Below are 18,873 nucleotides of genomic sequence, written 5' to 3' on the forward strand. Positions count from 1 at the left end.
TTCCTCAGCAATTTTTTAATTAGCGTATCTGTTACTTCCGAGTAGGACAATTGCTACAACTGCTTGCGATGATGGCCTCATTGACATGCAGGAAGGATCTCACAGACACTGAGCTTAGAGAGAATCTATATAGCCTGTCTGTTGGGAAATTAATGGCCCTGATCAAGCGCCAGGTCTTGGGCAGTTCTGCTGTGGAAGGTGGTGATCAGAATCCAGGAGAACATACATGGGAAAATACTCTGGAAACTGCTAACTGACTTAAAGAGGAATTGTTATTGAAGTGCTAATAACGGTGCCAAATTAATATATCTGCTATCATCATATTTATCTTCTTTTTTTAAAATCACTGACTAAAATGGACACTTAGGCTAAGTATTCAAGAAAAGGGATACAGGGTTCTTACTCAAGTTGGTGCATGAAACCCTGCACAGAGAAGCAAGCAAGTGTTAATCTTCTAGGGGGGCCATGATATCACTAATGAACTGACAATCACAATGCAATCTATCTGTGCTTTCCCTGTTTCAATAGCACCTCACCTATCAGGAGGACTATATCATCTACTTTTCACCTAAGCAACACATTTTTATTAGGGAGAAGATCTATTTGATCTGATATACTGTACATTGATAGTAGTGAGAAAAGGTATGTGTATAGTGCCTGCAACAGTAAAGGCAATTAAGAGTGAATACAAACTCAAATATCATAGCAATCTAGAAAGAGTAATGTAGAAGTGAGCAGCCCGGAATACACTGATGGCCCTTGAGGGCATCATTGCTTTACAGAATAATCACTGATGTGCACAATGATGACCTTGAATCATCAAGAAAAGGTTAAATAACGTTCAGTCTTCTTTAATTAAGAAGGCAGCAAAGTGTGCAATCCATTTTAGAAATCTTTCCTTAATAGATGCCTTAAACTTTAAATAAAATTTTAAGCAAAGCTGTTACCTAAAATGACTTATTTCCCAATAGTTCTGACTCCCTGAAACTTACAGAAGTCTGACATCTTATTCTTTCTTCTCATTCTCAGAGCTGAGACTATCTGTGCTTTTCCAAGCATTTGAAACTAGTTCTTTCCTCCTTGATTTATCTTTCAGCTAAGTGATCTTATTACTACCACCACCCCCTTCCCTCAAAACATGTCCCAGGGATCCTAGTGCTTGTGGCTTCCAAAGCTCCAGGCTATGCAGCTAACACCTAATAACTGTATCAGTGAGATCACTGTGCTGGAAGTTACTAGGGATATGGAGGAGGGTGCAGGGATGAACTGGTAAAGGAGGAACCAGGAGAAGAACATAATTATTCTTGATTACCACCTGCTATGGGCTAAATTGTGCCCCACTCCCAAATTCATATGTTGAAACTCTAACCCCCAGTGTGATGGTATTTAGAGTTGAGACCTTTGGGAGATAATTAGGTTTAGGTGAGGTCATGAGGGTAGAGTTCTCAGGATGAGATTTATATCCGTATAGCAAGAGACCAGAGAGCTTGCTCTCCCTCCCTACCCTACCCCCATCCTCCCTGCCACGTTGAGGATACAGCAAGAAGGCAGCCATCTGAAAGCCAGGAAGAGAGTTCTCACCAGAACGCAACCATGCTGACATCTTGATCCCAGACTTCCCAGCCTCCAGAATTGTGAGAAATGACTTTCTGCTGTTTAAGTCACCCAGTCTATGGTTTTATTATGGCAGCCTGAACTGAGACATAACCATTCTCCACCACCACACCAAGCAATTCTTGTTCACTGTTTGCTATCATCCTTTTTGGAAAGGGTTTCAAGTTTTCACCTTTCTACCTATAGGACAGCAACAGAAGGAAACAATCTCTCCTGGGAGGAGAAGGGCAAAGAAGTGAATGATGAGGCTGAGCAACTCATATGTATTTTCATCAACTCCTTGCTCCAGCAGGCTTTTTGCTCTGCCCTGATACTACCCCTGTGGATACCACACTAGCAGTCTGGGCCGACGCAGTAAAGGAGCTGGTAATAATTATCCATCTTAGGGGAGAGGAAAGAACAAAATTTAAACCACAGAGACAAAGAATAATGTTGTCGGTAATTAGACAGATTTCCACCACAGATACCAGTTTTTTTCAAATATGATCAGATAAACAAGAAGATTCCTGAACAGTGTTCCTTATTCCTAAAAGAAAAAATAAACTCAGCATTCAGGGTGCTCAATGAAAAGAAACCAAACTTCAAGCCAATGTGAGACTCACCTCAGGGTAGGCTCAGAGAAGGCTTGAAGGGCCACAGGGGAACCGCTGTGTTCAAGTCAGAACCTGTGTTGAGTCCCCATTTCAGCTGAATTTCCTAGAGCCTCCAAGATTGTCAAATGCTGGCTCCCCAAAATATCCACAATATTACCAAAGCAACTCGTTAATAAGACAAAGCTCACTGTAAGGGAGAGCACTGCCTTGTTAGTCTTAGTAGCATCTTAGAGGGGAGAGAGAGAAGCTAGGATATTTATTGAGATTTCAAGGCCTGGTTTAAAGCAGGTCTTTCAGTGAAGAGGCTTGGTTAGAACTGGGCAAGGATCATTATATGATGGTTTGGGATCGGTAGACACAACAAAGCAGGTATTTTGAAAGGAAGAGTTCTGAAGTCTTGCGGTGTAAACTGTTTGATGCTTTCTATTAAAGAGTTAATGGGTCTTTCAGGAAGTTCCTGGAATGAGCAATAATGTTATTTGTAACTTTCATGTTCCAGGGCAAGAGCATCCTGGTGAAGAGGAGCAGGCTATGCCATCACAAAACATGCACTTTGGCATAAGCATTATTTTGAGGTGAAGGCAATTAATAAGAAGCAGATACAAAACAAAACACTCCCTTCCCTGCCCTTATTTTCCTAAAAGCAGGACATAAATTTGTAAAGTTGTCCCCCCTCAACTCTCTTATCAGGAAGGACAAAGTTAATCACCAGAGAAAACTCTAGACTCTTAACAGCCCAGAGGTAGCATCAGAGGAATCTACATAACTAGCCCTTATCTTCCATTAGTTCCCCCATACATTTATATTCCCACAATTTTCTGACCCTAGAACCTCAAAGTCCTTTTCCTTTGTCCTGTCACTTCTCTAAATATCCATTGTTCTTTTGTTAAGATGCTATATAAGCCCAAGTTCTAACCACCCTTTTGAGCACTCCCATCTGTAAGTGCAATGCACATGTTAACAAACCTGTTTATTTTTCTCTTAACCTGTCTTTTGTCAGTCTAATTTACAGGGCACCAGCTGGAGAACCTAGGAGGGTAGAACCTAGAGGGGAAACGTTTTTTCCTCCTGTACACGGGAATGATAATGTTAGATTGATGACATCAGTAAACAGTGAAGTCAGTTTAATGCAGAAATAAGCTGTGTGGATGGTTTCCATTCTCATTCCATGATACCCTTAAGTGTATTCAGTTGTGTACATGTCTACTTCGCACCCCAAAATTTGTAAGCTCTCTCAGAGCAGAGATTATATCTGCCCTGAAACATTGCCCATTGTCTTTTCTGTCCCCCATACTGTTTCAGCTTCAAAATCACCATCAGCTCTAAGACATGTCTATATTCTAGAAGTTTCTATTATAATTTTCAACCCTTCTGTAGGCAGAAAGCTGCTAAGCAAGATGAGAAACACCAGTTGTGGGGTTTCTAAATGAAAAACTGAAAGCATCTTAGATTCCCTGAGCTTGTTCAACATCATTCATTCAGAGAGTATATGTTTTGAGCTAATTTTAACATGGATTGATTGTTAAGCCTTCTCAATTGTTTGCAAAACAGTGCTAAAATAAGATAGCTTGGGTATGTAAAAGTATATTGTATTTTTTCCCACAGCAGTGCTAAGTGTTTAAGAATCACAATTGTAAAAGTTCCATTTTAATATGTCTTTATTTTTATTACAGCAGTTTGTCATCAGCAAAACACTGTGAAGTTTCCTGAGGAGAGAAGAGTAATCCTGCATTTGAAATGCCTCAGAAAGAAATGTTTTTCATTATCACTGGTATTATTTCAGATCCTATGTTAGTCACAGATGCCCCATTGATGACCTTTTCTATGAATCTGCTTTTATTTCAATCTTGTAAAATGCTTTTCTCTTTTAGAAATGATGTTGCTCTTCCTTTTCTCACTTTCATTGCATTTTATGTATCACTTCATCAAATGTTATAAGGAAGGGGATCTGAGATAAATTACAAGTTGATGGGAGGTTTCTCAGAGACTTGAAGTCACTTGAAGCTACAAGAACGCTCCATGAAGATAACAATGGTTGGGTCTTTTTATAGCTGTATTTACCACACCCAGCACTATGCCAAGCATGCTGGGCATTTTCTCAATTACTCCTTAAGCCTTTTTCACATCCATATTAATAAATGAGACCCTCAGGTAACTGGTGCTGAGAATGTCAAATTCTACTTCTACCTCACATTATCATTCAACAACCCTTCATTTTCTTAAGTAATCTGTTTAGTTCTTTTCTTTGGGAGTCTCAGGCACGATTATATGCCAAATGGGACACTGTGTTCTCCACAGTTGTCAAGTGATGGATTCCAGGGTCTCCTTAAGGCCGCAGTGGTGTTATACGGGATTGCGTAAGTACAAATTGAAAAACATGCCCCTGGTTTTTACATTCTATTATTTGTTTTCAGATCATGATCTGCAACTTTGTAAGTGTTCCAAGGGAAAGGCTGAGAAATGCAGCCTCGAAAGATATGAGAGAGAATGTGAGCAGTGCCTTTTATCCAGCTATTAAAATTTTGAATGGTGTAACTACAGGTAGGCAGATAAATACCTAAAGTTGTATTTCCCAAAATGTGGTAGATAGTAATCAACAAATGTGTGAAAAGGGCACCTTCATTGCATACCTTTGAGAAAGCTGAATTAAACAAAGTTAAATTCATTTCTCTACTGCAGGATTTCTAGAGCCTTTAATATGTTCTGCGGGAGATACAATATGCAATGTTTTTCCAGTTAATGTGTAAAATAGGACACTTTTTCACAGAATATTTCTTAGGACTAATGTTCAGAGAAAACCTATTGGGAAACACCGGGCTAAAGTATAAATATCAATTAACAAATGTCTCCAGGTGGCTCTTGTCCATCCTTTACCAAAAGCAGATGAAATTATTCTTGTCTTATTCATAATTCCTACCAAAGTCATAGGACGAATCTAAATAAATATAATGAGTTATATACCTATCCCTCACCATTTGCTCTGGTCAGGGAAAAAAGAATATGCTTTTTAGATGGCCTGGGACACACGCCCATCCCTAATGTCCCCACCTCTGGGAAGGTGGGAAAGGCAGTGGGGTCAGCTGTACCCACATGGACTAAGTGAAAAGTCATTGGCTAATATATTGGCATAATAGTACCTACTTTATATGATTGTTGGTATTAAATGAGATAATGTATCTAAAGCACTTTAGCACAGTGCCTGGCTCATAGGAAGTGGTAAGTGGTAACTGCTATAACAATGACATCAACATCACCACACCCTATTTATTCAGGGCATGTCATCTTTAACCCACCTAATCTAGAGCAACTGCTTCCCAACTGACCTATCTATAATCCTGTCTGATAATTCCTCAAACTGCATTTAAATTATCTTTCAAAAGTTCTTATCTGAGCATGCCCTACTCTCTATAGAACTCTAGAATAAAGTTCAAACATTTGCCCACAGAAAGGTCTCTCCGCTGCCCGGCAAAAGTCTACATTTCCAAGTTTGTCTTCCACCTGGTCCCATCGTCTCTACATTTCAGCTCCACTGCACCCCTTGTCCCCGAAGACACCATATACTCTCATTCATCTGTCTGTTTAATCACATCATATGTTCCTGCTGTTCCCTGAAAATGGGATATACTTCCCCTCACTACAACTACAAAAAGCCTTCAAGGCCAACTCAATTACTATCTGCCCTTGCTATCCCCAGTCAGACTTAATCACTTTCCCCTCTCTGCTTCCATATGCTTTTTACCTCTATTATAGCGCTTTTCACACATCCTCATATAACAATTACTTATGCCTGTGTCTATTTCCATGCATTACTCAGGACTGCCTGTTACAAGTGATAGAAACCTAATTCAAACTTGCTTGGGCAAAAATATGAAGGTTAAATTGAAAATATCCTGGGTAACTCATGTAATTCATAAACTACATGAATTACCAAACTTCAAAGAAGACCAGAGATACACCCAGATACACCCTCTGAAAAAAGCTACAACCACAGATAAAATGCCAATTTTGTTCCAAAGAAAAACCCTCATCACAGTTTCTCTCTGTGAGTGGGGTTTCCTTTTCTCTGTGAAGTGTATTGAGGTAAAATTTACTTATAGAAAATACTTCCTTTTTAGTATACAGTTGTATGAGTTGTGACAAACACATACAGTCATGTAACCACCATTATAAACAAGATACAGAATGATCCTATGACTCTCTGAAACTCCTCTTTATACTCAAACTCTCCCTGTAAGCTCACATCTTGGCAACCACTGATCCATTTTCTGTTCTCACCATTTTGCCTTTTCCAGAATGTCATATAAATTCATACGGTATGTAGCCTTTTGAATCTGACTTCTTTCACTGAGCATAATCGTATTTGAGATTTATCCATGTTGTTGCATGTACCAATAATTTCTTGATCTTGCCTTATTACATTAACTAGGACCTCCAGTGTGATGTTGAACAGGAGTGGTGTGAGAGAACATCAGTGCTTTTTTTCCCCAACGTAGGGGGAAAGTGTTCGGTAATCCATTATTAAGTATGAGGTTAGCTGTATGTATTTTTGTACATACCCTTTATCAGGTTGATGAAGTCTCCTATTCCTACCTTGCTGAAAGTTTTATTATTGTTGTTTTAAATCATGCATAGATATTAAATTTTATAAAATATTTTTTGCCTCTATTGTAAATATTATGTTTTTCTCTGTTAGACAAATATCTGCTGATATGATGAGTAACACTGATTTTTGAATGTTGAACCAGCATTGCATTTCCAGGATAAACCCCACTTAGTCATAATGTGTTATCCTTTTTATATATTGTTGGGCTCAGTTTTCTAGTATTTTGATGATGTTACTGTTTTTCTGTTTTCTTGTTCCCTGAATTACTGAGAGTGTTGAATTCTCCATGTTCATGAGAGATACCGATTTTTAGTTTTATTTGTAATATTTTTTCTGGTTTTGGTGTTGAGGTAAAATGAGTTGACAAGTGTTCTTTCTTCTATTTTCTGGAAGAGTTTGTGTAGACTTGTTTAGGATTATTCAGGTTATCTATTTACTCTTACATGAGCTTTTTGATAGTTTGTTTTTCAGGTAATTTGTCCATGTCATCTAAGTTACTGAATGTATGAACATAGATGTTTGCAATAACCCCTTCTCTTTTTAGTGTCTGTAGAATCAACAGTGATGTTCTTTCTTTCATTTCTGATGTTAGTCATTTTTTGTCTTCTCTTTTTTCCCCCTTGCTCAGTCTGGGTAGAGGTTTATCAATTATATTGATCTTTTCAAAGTACCAGTATTTTGTTTCATTGATTGTCTGTATTTTTTTTTCTTTTAAAGTCTATAGTTCAGTGTATTTTATTATATTCAGAGCTGTGGAACCATAACCACAACCTAATTTTAGAACATTTTAGTAACCCCAATAAGAAACCCCAGACCCCATTAGCAGTATCCCACCCCCCTGACTAGTTCTAGGTACCTATTAATCAACTTTTTTTTTTTTTGAATTTTTTTTTGAATTGATTGTGCCTATTTTCTTTTCTTTAATTTTTATTTCTACATTTATCTTTATTTTTCCCTTCATTCTGTTTGCTTTGAGGTTTAATTTGTTTTTCTTCTAGAGTCTCAAGGCTTAAATCATAGGTTTGAGATGTTTCTTCTCTTCTAATATAAGCTTTTGATTCCATAAATTGCACATATAGCATGCTTTAGATTCATCCCACAAATTTTGATGTGTTGCATCATCTTCATTTAATTCAAACTGTTTCCTAATTTCCTTTGTGACTTCCTCTTTAACACATGGATTATTGAGAAGTTATGTTGTTTACTTTCCAAAATATGCATGGATTTTCCAGATATCTTCCTATGTATTTCTAGCTTAATTCCATTATGGTCGGAGAACATACTCTATAATTTCAATCTTTTGAATTTCTTTAGGTTTGTTTTATAGCCCAGAACATGGTCTCCCATGAATGTTCTATATGCCTTTGAACAGTATGCATATTCTTTTGTTGTTAAGTAGAGTGTTCTGTAAGAGTCAACTAGTTCAAGTTGGTTGATAGTGTCTGTTGTCTTCTATATCCTTACTGTTTTTCTGTTTTCTTGTTCTCTGAATTACTGAGAGTGTTGAATTCTCCAGCTATAATTGTGGATTTATCTATTTCTGCTTCCAGTTCTATCAATTTTTGCTTCATGTAATTTGAAATTCTCTTAGGTGCACACATTTTTAGGATCGTTATGACTTAGAGATTGAATTCTTTGTTATGTAATATGCATAGGTAGGTTCTGAAGTCCATCATGGCTTCCTCACCCACAGAGATCATAAGCAAGGCCAAACCTGAGTTTCACATTTTGTCCCCCATCACCAGAGGTTAACTCTTTCCCAGGTAAACTTAAAAATGTACTCAAATGACCCACAGTTTGAGTTAGGTACTCAACTCAGGAACAATCAACAGTAGCAAGGTGGCAGAGTCTGTAAGAACATGGCATCTACCCTGTAAATTGCATAGTTGGAATGAAAAAAGAAGCAGTTCACAGGGGGAGGGATGCTGGGAAGATACTAAAAGTGTCTGCCATGCTCTCTTCTAAATCATAAAAATGCTGAAGGCATGACATTTGTCATATTGTTCATGTTTATTCTACAGAATCTAGCAAAATATCCACCAAGGAAGGTTTGGCCAAGGGCTTTGTTTTGACTGCTTGTTTCTCCCTCTGTCTAGTCCTGTTTCTTTCCTTTTTCCAATAGGTGGTAATGCTGAGAGCACTTCCTGGTACACTTCCTGCACCCTGATCTCCATCTGAGTCTGCTTCCCAGCAACCTGACTTGTGACACAAGATTCTCTTTTAAGAATCTAATAAAAGATATAGTTCTGTTTGGAAAAATATGACCACATAAACATTCAACTTTAAATAAATTTAGGACATTCACAGCACTCTGATTTTCACCATGAACCCAAAGAAAATTGTTTAACTCTCTCATTTTTAAAAGATATTTATAACTTGCCTAACATTATATGATGACTCAGTGGGAAAACTAGAACTAAATTCTTGTTTCTATTCACATAGTCAATTACATTTTCCACCATCTTGAGAAATTTGGGGAATTTGCCTGTTTCTATATTTTAATTACTCAAATTAATAAACTGATAAATATGGAAAACATATCATGTTCCAGGTACTGTGCTTAATGTTTGTCCTGCATTATTTCATTTAGTCCTCAGAGGAAACTTTTGAAGTAGACACAATTATCTTCATTTTGCAAATGATGGAAATGAGGTTATTTCAAAGTAACTTTCCAGAGGCAGTATGAGAGCCAACATTTGGATCCCATTGTCTTTCTATAGAGCCAGTTCTCCTAACAGCAATACTACATACACACATTGGAAATGTTCTGTTTATAATACATTTTATTGATTTTTCCACATATTACAAATCTATAAAATAGGAAGCCTACACAAAGTTTGAAAACCTGAACTCATTCCAAATGGTTGGAATTAACTCATTAACTCAGGAAATAGCATTTATTGAGTGCTTACTATGTACCAGGAGTCTCAATCGACAATAACCTAGGAAGATACAGTCTGTGTGTGTAAGGAATTTAAAGTCTAGCAGGGATACAGATATTAAATTATTATAAGTGTAATTTTAGTTTAACTCATGCTAACTTAAATTTTTGTATCAAATTATGGTAAAAAAAAAAAAGTACAGAATGCTATAAAGGCTTTTAACAGGGCAACCTAAAATAGAATTAGGGAGTTAGGAGAGGCTTTCCTAAAAAGTGATATTCAGGCTGAGAACTAACAATGATTACAGAAAGGTCCAGTGAAATGAGAGGAAGTAATGTGTTTGGCAGATCAAATAGGGATGGAAGACACAGGTCTCTATTTCAGTGAAGGATAACCTTGTACCAGGTTTCTGAGTAGCTTTGATTACCCTTGCCTCCATCTGTTCTATTTTGAGCATGTTTTAACTTATTTGTACCATGTGTTTACCATGTGTGTTCTCTTCTTCAGTTCTGTAATTATTCTCCATCATGAATGGAAATGAAATCTTGTTAGTAGTTCTCATTTTCTTTCTGGTTCAGGCAGTCATCTCTGTGGAATGACTGGAAGAAAATGCTGAAAGCAGTCTTTATCCCACTCTCCACCACCTAACTCATCAACACACAGCTGTATAAAACCTCCCACTCAACCACTTCACTCATTTAACTATTACCCTCCATCGTCCTCATGGAGAGGCAAATCCTCCTAAGAGTGACCATAAATGAAGCCCCTAGATCAGGCTGAATGATTTAATTACATTTTCTGCTTTCCTTATGACCCAGATGAATAGGTGTCAGCAACCTGTCTCTTACTTTTGAAAGGTTGTGAATCCCTGATGTAGCCCAAGTCTTAGAAAACCTAGTTTTCCCCCCCGCTGTGACTGTGAATGCTCCAATTCTGTCTTTGGTACTTTGCAGTGTCACTCAGAAAGGTACAAAACAGTGTTCAAGCTGTTGATAAGGGTGTTCTGTACTCTCCTGGAAGTGTAGCCAGGCATTTCCACAGCCAGCCAACGGACCTTCAGATCTAAGAAGAATGGCTACTCCTGAAACCACTCAATCCAACTCAACTCCCTGCCAGGTCCACTTGATGAGAAGGGCCAGTTGTTTCTGTTGATGATCCTATGGTCTAAATTTAATATGTGACCTGAGAAAATGGGAAAAGCACAATACAGACAAGTATTTGGGAGAAAAATGATTCTGCAGACATCTTAGGTTAGATCTTTCAATTTCCAGAGGCCTCATTTTTCTCAACTGTAAAATAAGGTAATGGGACTAGACTCAAAGATCTCTTCCAGCTGGGGTGACCAACTTTTCCAGGTTTGCCTGAGATGATTCTGATTTTAAAACTGAACATCTCATCTCCCGGAGATCTTCTCAGTTCCTGGTGATGTAAGATAGTTGGTCACCCAGCTTTATCCTCTGGTCCATAAGTAAGTCTTAACTCATCACTTGATACAAATGTATTTAAATTCACTTTGGTTTAAATGGTAATAGTCTCAACTTTATGATGTTTAATTTCAGCAGAAATGCAAATATTTTTATCTTACTTCTCACATAGCCTTTAGCCCTTATACATTGTTCATTTAGGTAATTTAGGTAAATGGGTTCTAATAGAGTTGAAGTTTGAGGGTTTTTTTTGGCTTGTGAAATTCTTGGATATACCACATTACTTGTTTTGATTGACTGTGGTATGACATCTTTCAAAAGTGGCAGAGCACAGTGACATGATGTCATCAGCGATCTTCTCAAGAGCTGTTCTTCCAGCACCACTTATCTGACAGGGCAAAACACTTCACAAAATCTACAACTAAGCGTCACAGGTATTTGTAACTGCTACAAAAATCATCAGCTGTTATTTGATATTAATATCAATGTAATTATTTCTGTGGCTCTTCCAAATTCACTCCATTTGTAGTCTCTGCTTAGAAAGGAAGCAATGACCTCATCCTTAGCTACTATTCTGACATCAGTCATAGTGTCTAAAACCCTTGTTTTCTTCACAAAAGAGAGAAATCAGATGACCTTTGCTCTGATCTTTGACTTGATATTTACAAAAGCTAATTATGGGGTGGGCCAACTCTCCTTTATCATTCAGAGATATTTGGTTAAGGTCTACTCTTTAAATTAAAAAAAGAAAAAGTCATTCAGGAGACTGTTTAGGGCTGTATACAGTATGATGAAATCTAGAAAGCGATAGTTAATTTAGAATTTTGGCCGTCAGCATCGATTTTCTCAAAACCAATCAAGTAGAACATGGGAGTCGATATAAGTTAGTCATTAAAATCAGTGTTTCAACTAACAATACAGAATCAGTCATCTGGTGGTCTGGTGGTTAGAGGTCAGAGAGATACACAGTCTGACAGCTTCAGCATTAAAACCTCTGCAGTTTCCAACAGCACACCCTCTGCTACTGCATCAGCAAGAAAAGAACTGCAGGCAACTGTGCATTACTTAAACTCTAAAGGTTGCTTGGCTAATAAGGACTGGCCCTAAGATTGAGTGCAGTCATATATCCCCATAGTGCACATATCTTGTTTATTTACCTTTAATATAGTCTTTATGCTTATAAATAGAGATTTTAAAAGGGTAAGATTTCAGAAGAGAAAAAAAAAATGCATTTGGCAATTAAAACTATGATGGAGGCACACAGCATTTCTCTTCCTCCCCAGGCTTCTCCTGGCAATCTTTTTCTCAGGGTAAAAGTAGAGGTCTGATTCCTTTTGTTCATTCCAGCCACCGCCCTTTAGCAATCTGTGTCTGAGCAAGACTGCCACGCCCAATCATGGGACAAAGGCAGAAATAGGGGAACTCTGGATACAGAGACAGCCCGACTTCGTTTATAGATGTGTAATATATTGGTCTCAATGACATGAAGGTGCAAATAAGTTGCTATCTCTACAAAAGAACAATTAAAACAGGGCACTTAAAATATATGTATGTTCTAAAATGTTATCTGATAAAAGTATTCTTTTCCTAGAAAGAAATGGATATGGCCAAAGGGTTCTCTGATTTTCAGAAAAAGGGTGAATGCTGCCCCCTTTTGACTGTTAGGAGCTATGGATACCATGCAGCCTTAAACTGGAATCATACATAATGCAATGGATGGGCTGTGGGAATAAAGATACTATTTCTGTAATGAGAAATCTGATTAAATCTTGGAAACTGGAAAGCAGAAGGGAATTCAAAGTTTATCTAGTAAAACTCTTAATGGGACTTTACTAGCTTCCTGGAAGATTGTTCATCCTTCATCCAGCCTCCTACATCATTATAATTTTGCCTCTTTTATAGACTTAATTCTGCCTGTATTAATCATTTGAGTTTATTGTTCTGTTTCTCCCACTAGTGATAGACTCCTTGAGATCCTAGGCCATGTATTCTTTTGCCTATGTAAGTGTCACAGTACCTACAAAGACCAGTGCTTAGTGGCTGTTCAAAAAATATGTTTATTGAAAGCAAATGTCTAGCTGAGGTCAAGATCATAGTCTAGTTATGAATGGTTATCTCTGAGCAAAGCTAATGAGTCTATCTGGGGCTTAAAGTCAGGGTATTCACAGAAGTGGTGTCATACTTTAATCCAAGAACTCTAGACTTTTTGAACAAATATCCCCAGTAAATTTTATGTTTATTTATAGATTATATGGATCTAATACTGAACGATTATGTTATACACATCAAAAAGACACACACACACAAAAATTAAACAAGATGAAAAACTTAGTCACACTCCACACATATATAACGTTGAATGAAACAAACTAGACACAAAAGAGTGCATACAGTATGATTCCATTGACATAAAACTCAAAAAACAGACATAACTAACGTATAGCATTAGGAGTCAGTCTAGTGATTACCTTTGAGGGAGTACTGATTAGAGGGAAGAACATGACGGAGTTCTAAGACGCTACTAAAGTTTTATTTCTTGATCTTAATGCTAGCTGCACAGATGTTTCAGTTTGTGAAAATTCATTAAACTATACACTTATGTGCACTTATCTGTATATATCTCATTAAAAAAGATTTTTAAACAATATTTTTCTCAAACTCCAGGAGACTGACTTGCATATTTCCTAGGGTACATGCTCACTATTTGGGATACCTCTGCTCTAATTAACAAAGTTAATCAAACTTTTTCAGGTCCTGGTCAGACAGAAAGACATCTTCCATCTATGGAAATTCTCTAGCTGGAATGCCTCTGCATCAGTTCCTAGTTGCTATAGCAACTACAGGGCACCTCTCTTCCTTGAGAAAGAGTTTGTTCATCTTCCTACCATCTCAGGTCTGTAAGATATTATTGCTCACTTGGGAAAGTCATTTCATGCATGTGAGCCTATCTTCTGGGGCGAAGGCAAACACTTTCATAATGAAGAACCTCATGTTTGCCTCCCACAGCCTCAGATTTCCCATCTGTAAAATGGGAAGTAGACTTCATGGCTTTGTGGGGAGGATTTACTACATTAAAATGTGAAAAGGACAGGGCTTGGCAACTTACTGACCCTTTAATAAATTTATTTAAGAAATTTTCTATATTATTAGGGAAAATGTCCTGCTCCATGAGTCAGAGGACCCACATCCTAGACCTGGTTTTACCAGTCATTTGATGAAACCTCCAGTATTAAGTACATCACTAAATGTCTTAGTTACTTCAACTGTAAAATGACCAGATGAGCTTCAAGTCTCAATGGTAACCACTTAGACGTGAATAAAGACTAAAAGAACAATACAGAACTCTGCCAGCCAGTGAGCAGAGATTCAATGTATCCCTGCTGCGTGATTAGAATTTTATGACTTGCTGGCCAGTTGCTTCCTTGGTTTTTCACTTTATTACTACAATTTCCTGTGATAGTATAATTTCCTGTTTTCTCCCCTGCCTTCCTTTTACCTTACTTAACCACATTGTGCTGCTGGACCATGAAGTTTTAAGGAAAGGACTCTGAGGCGACTTCAAGCCCTTTGTGACTGACTGGTTAGCCCTCCTAACAGGACATGTCCTCTGACACACTTGAGAAAAATGATGGTAGTGAGAGCAAACAAAAATGATTTGGCCTGTGTTAAAAGATACAGCAAGGAGAGGATGTTTTAAAAGGAAATATGTCGGTTATTAAATTTGCAGAAGCAAAGTAGAACAATGCAAACCAATTGCTATTAAAAGATGGACTGGAGATGATGCTATTCAAGAAAAATATGTGGACTATTTTAAGCATAAGGTTAGCTAGAAAACTGGGAGCTTAGACCTTAGGTATTGGGTTGGCCAAAAAGTTCATTCGGGGTTTTCCGTAAGAGCTTACAGAAAAACCCAAACGAACTTTTTGGCCAACCTAATATAAATCTGCTTTTAGAGAATAGTCAAGTCCTAAAAGCAAGGAGGAACACTGCTTGAGGTAGATGGGCACAGCTCCAGAAAATACATTAATGCCCAAACATAAATGTTTAGTAATTGTACATATGTGAAAAGATATAAAAGGGATCAGAAGGTATATAAAAATGCTATGGCTTGTTTAAAACTCTGAGACAATTGAATAGAACTAAAGAATAAACAAAGGACTATGGAACTGTTTATATGCAGCCTTTCATATTTATCTCATTAATATACTTGAGATAAAGAGCTGGGTAAAACTAGGATTAGATGATGTTAAGGACAGAGTGATGGATGAATGTAACTGCAAAGAAGAAATATGAGAAAAAAGAAAATGGGAGATTAGAGTTAGCTTTCAAAGACAATAGAGTAACAGAAAGAAGCAACCCAAGATAAATATTCTTGTAGAGAAGAACAGATAACAACAACAACAAAAAAAAACAGGTGTTTTCATCTGGGGAAGGCTGAGAGGCCAACGCAAATGCCAGAACTGTCCACGGGAAAGGGCAGGGCTGTGATGAGTGAGGCTAACTCCCATTTGGGCAGATGATTGCTTAAAGCTTACTTTGGAGAATCCGCCATTTGAATACCACCTAGATTCAGGTGCATAAATTTCTTTAACAAATGATAAAGATTTCTTCAGAGAACTTGACTTTGTCATGTAAGGCAAGAATTATCTGGCTGGTGGGAAAAGCTTATCAACTCCTAAAGCTGTATACTCCATTAAAGTACATATGTGAGACACTGGCAAGGGGTTTCTGTGTGTCCTGAATATAAAAAGAACTCTCTATTAGGTGAAATATCTCCTACAGCGGTGCTTCTTAAACTGTGTGGTAAATATGAACCACAGGGGGATCTTGTTAAAATGAAGATCCCTATTCACTAAGTTTAGAGCCTGAGATTCTTCATTTCTAAGAATTTCCTGGGTGATGTCCATACCTGGATGTTGGTGCTTGGCCATACTTTCAGTATTAAACATGCACATTTTAAAAGGGGAAAGAAACATTAACAGTATGAGACAAATACCAAATCACTATTAATTCCAGCTAGAAACTGAATGGTTCATTTAAGAAACAAAGATAACTAGATATAATTCCAGCCCTCCAGAAGTTCACTATCTATTTGAAGAGACATTGTATTGTTTGTAGCTGTTCACATGACTAAGCACCATAACAGAGATATGAATATGGTGCTTTGCAGCACAGAGAAAGGAACCTGACTAACAAGGTAGAGAAACAAAAATAAACACCGTATACCAAAGCACAGAGGCCAGGAACTGCAAGTAATTTAGTATTGCTTAAATGCAGAATTTATTTAGAAGAGTCAAGTAGATGAGATTGGACAGGTAGGCACAGATCACTAAAGGCTTAGTTTTCCATCCTGAGGCATTTAGACATTATCTAATAAGCAATGTTAAGCAGTAAAGGGAACACATTGACATAATTAGATTTGTGTGTTTAAAAAGTCATTCCTACTACAGTATACAGTATGGGTCATAAGTGTGGGTGGAGCCAGAGGTGGAAAAACTATTGTAATAGTCCCAGGAGAAAATAATAGGAGCTTGAATAAATCAACGGCAGTGGGAATAAAGAGGGAGGTGTAGATTCAAGAGATATGTATTTAAGCAAGCTGCCAGAGTACAAACCAAGACACAAGATGAAGCACTACAACAAAGAAACCTTCACATAAAGAAAGGATACTCTTCCCATGCTTACACTGCAGAAATAAGTTAACAGAGGGTCATATATTTTAACTTGTGTCAATGATGTAAGTATCACTTTTGAGCAAGAGAATGGTGATGACAAAATGATACATAAGATGGACTAGAATTTTAAGATAAAAGAGCTAGAAACATTACATGCTATCTTGGCATCTGAAAAGATGGATGGAAAGAAGCAGCCAGTTTTTGCAACCTAACATCAAGAAAATCTTTGTCCTAAGTATGTAAAGGAAGTGAAAGCCTACTTAATAACAAACTGGATAAATAGTGAGAGCCTGAATTAACCATCAAACAAGAAACATTCTGGAGAGGGACTTAGAAAAATTATAAATACACAATAGATGTTACCTCAGGCTCCACTGATCTGAAAAGATTTCTTTTTTAATTACTGTATGTGGGTCATGACAGCAACTGAAAACTGCTTTCTGACTCAGGCCCTCATTAACATCATCCATGGACGAGCCTTTCCCTGTTCCCTCCCAGAAGGGATGAGAAATAGTTCCCGAACAGCTAGCACCCGGTAAATTCACCATGAGTAGCTATGGGCCAAGCAGCTCCACACCCTGGCCTCTGCTTCAGGACTGCTTCCTTCTTTTCAGTACTGCCTCCCTTGGCATTAGCCTGTGCTACAAGCACTGCAGCTACATTCCTTCTCCCACTTTTACGTTCCTGGACCCAATTCAAATGTAGGGGGGATGGTTTCCGCATACCAACAAGCAATTCCCTGATACCACCTGGGTGTCCTACTATTCAACTCAATTCTGACTCTGTCTATCTGGAGATAGCATCAGATTCCATAGGTTAAGGGTCCAGTCCCACTAGACTGTCTGCCCCACCCACCCCAACACACACACACACACACACACACACACACACACACACACACACAAACTTCAGACACTAGTTGCAAGCCCAGGTTGTTACCTGTGCTTCTGACCGACTGGCTATAGATCAGAAGTTCCCATGACCCTCTCTCCTTGGGTTCAATTTATTTGCTAGAGTGGTTCACAGAACTCAGAAAAACAGTTTACTTACATTCACCAGTTTATTGTAAAAAGATGATAAAGGATACAGATGAACCTCCTGATAGAAGAGATGTGTAGGGCAAGGTATGTGAGAAGAGGTGTGGGGCTTCCATGCCCTCTCCGGGTGCACCGCTCTCCTCAGATGTCCATGTGTTTAACAACCCAGAAGCTCTGAGAAGCCTATCCTCTTGGACTTCTATGGAGGTTTCATTACATAGGCATGATTGATTAAATCATTGGCCATTGATGACGGATTCAATCTCCAGTCCCTCTTCCCCTGTAAGGGTGGGTGTTGGAACTGAAGGTTCCAACCCTCCAATCACACGGTTGGTTCTCCTGGCAACCAGCCCCCATCCTTAGGTGTGGTCCAAAAGTCACCTCATTAACGTAACAAGAGACTCCTTTGTCTCTTCAGCACCTAGGAAATTCCAAGGGTTTTAGAAGCTCTTTGCCAGAAGCAACAGAGACAAAGACCAAATATATATTTCTTATTATAAATCACAATATCACACTCCAGAACACACTTATCAGCCTCTAGTGTGCAGAAGGTGGGAGAAGTCCCTGACTCTTGTGACGTGCAGCAGCCCTTGGGCCACTCTTCTGTCACAGGACTCTGCTCCCAGTGGCATCATCTTCCTTTGCATCCCATCCTCACTCCCAAAGAAGATTTGTTTCTATCCTTACCACATTTCCCTGCCCTCTATCACTGGCTTCAGTTCCAACTCCTACCTAAGGACCCCAGCTGCACAGCAAAATGCCATAATAAGAACGGATATTGCTGCAGCTGAGGTCATTTTTTTTTTTTAATTTTATTTATTTATTTATTTATTTATTTATTTATTTATGGCTGTGTTGGGTCTTCGTTTCTGTGTGAGGTCTTTCTCCAGTTGTGGCAAGCGGGGGCCACTCTTCATCGCGGTGCGCGGGCCTCTCACCACCGCGGCCTCTCCTGTTGCGGAGCACAGGCTCCAGACGCACAGGCTCAGTAACTGTGGCTCACGGGCCCAGCTGCTCAGCGGCATGTGGGATCTTCCCAGACCAG

General features: G+C 38.3%; 2 long non-coding RNA genes across 4 annotated transcripts in view; one reads left to right on the forward strand and one right to left on the reverse strand.

Annotated features, from left to right (window-relative positions):
• The window catches only part of LOC309659886, a 372,324-nt gene that overhangs the window by 316,349 nt on the left and 37,102 nt on the right, over positions 1–18,873 (reverse strand). The gene's annotated exons all lie outside the window — the stretch shown is intronic.
• Positions 1,482–18,873, forward strand: part of LOC309659890 — a 37,334-nt gene continuing 19,942 nt past the window's right edge. Inside the window, exon 1 of the long non-coding RNA XR_014263026.1 lies at positions 1,482–18,620. This is a non-coding gene — a long non-coding RNA (uncharacterized lncRNA). The remainder of the gene's footprint in view (positions 18,621–18,873) is intronic.

The sequence above is a fragment of the Balaenoptera physalus genome (genome assembly GCF_965194825.1).
Source record: "Balaenoptera physalus genome assembly, chromosome: 4".
In the NCBI taxonomy this organism is placed as follows: Eukaryota; Metazoa; Chordata; class Mammalia; order Artiodactyla; family Balaenopteridae; genus Balaenoptera; species Balaenoptera physalus.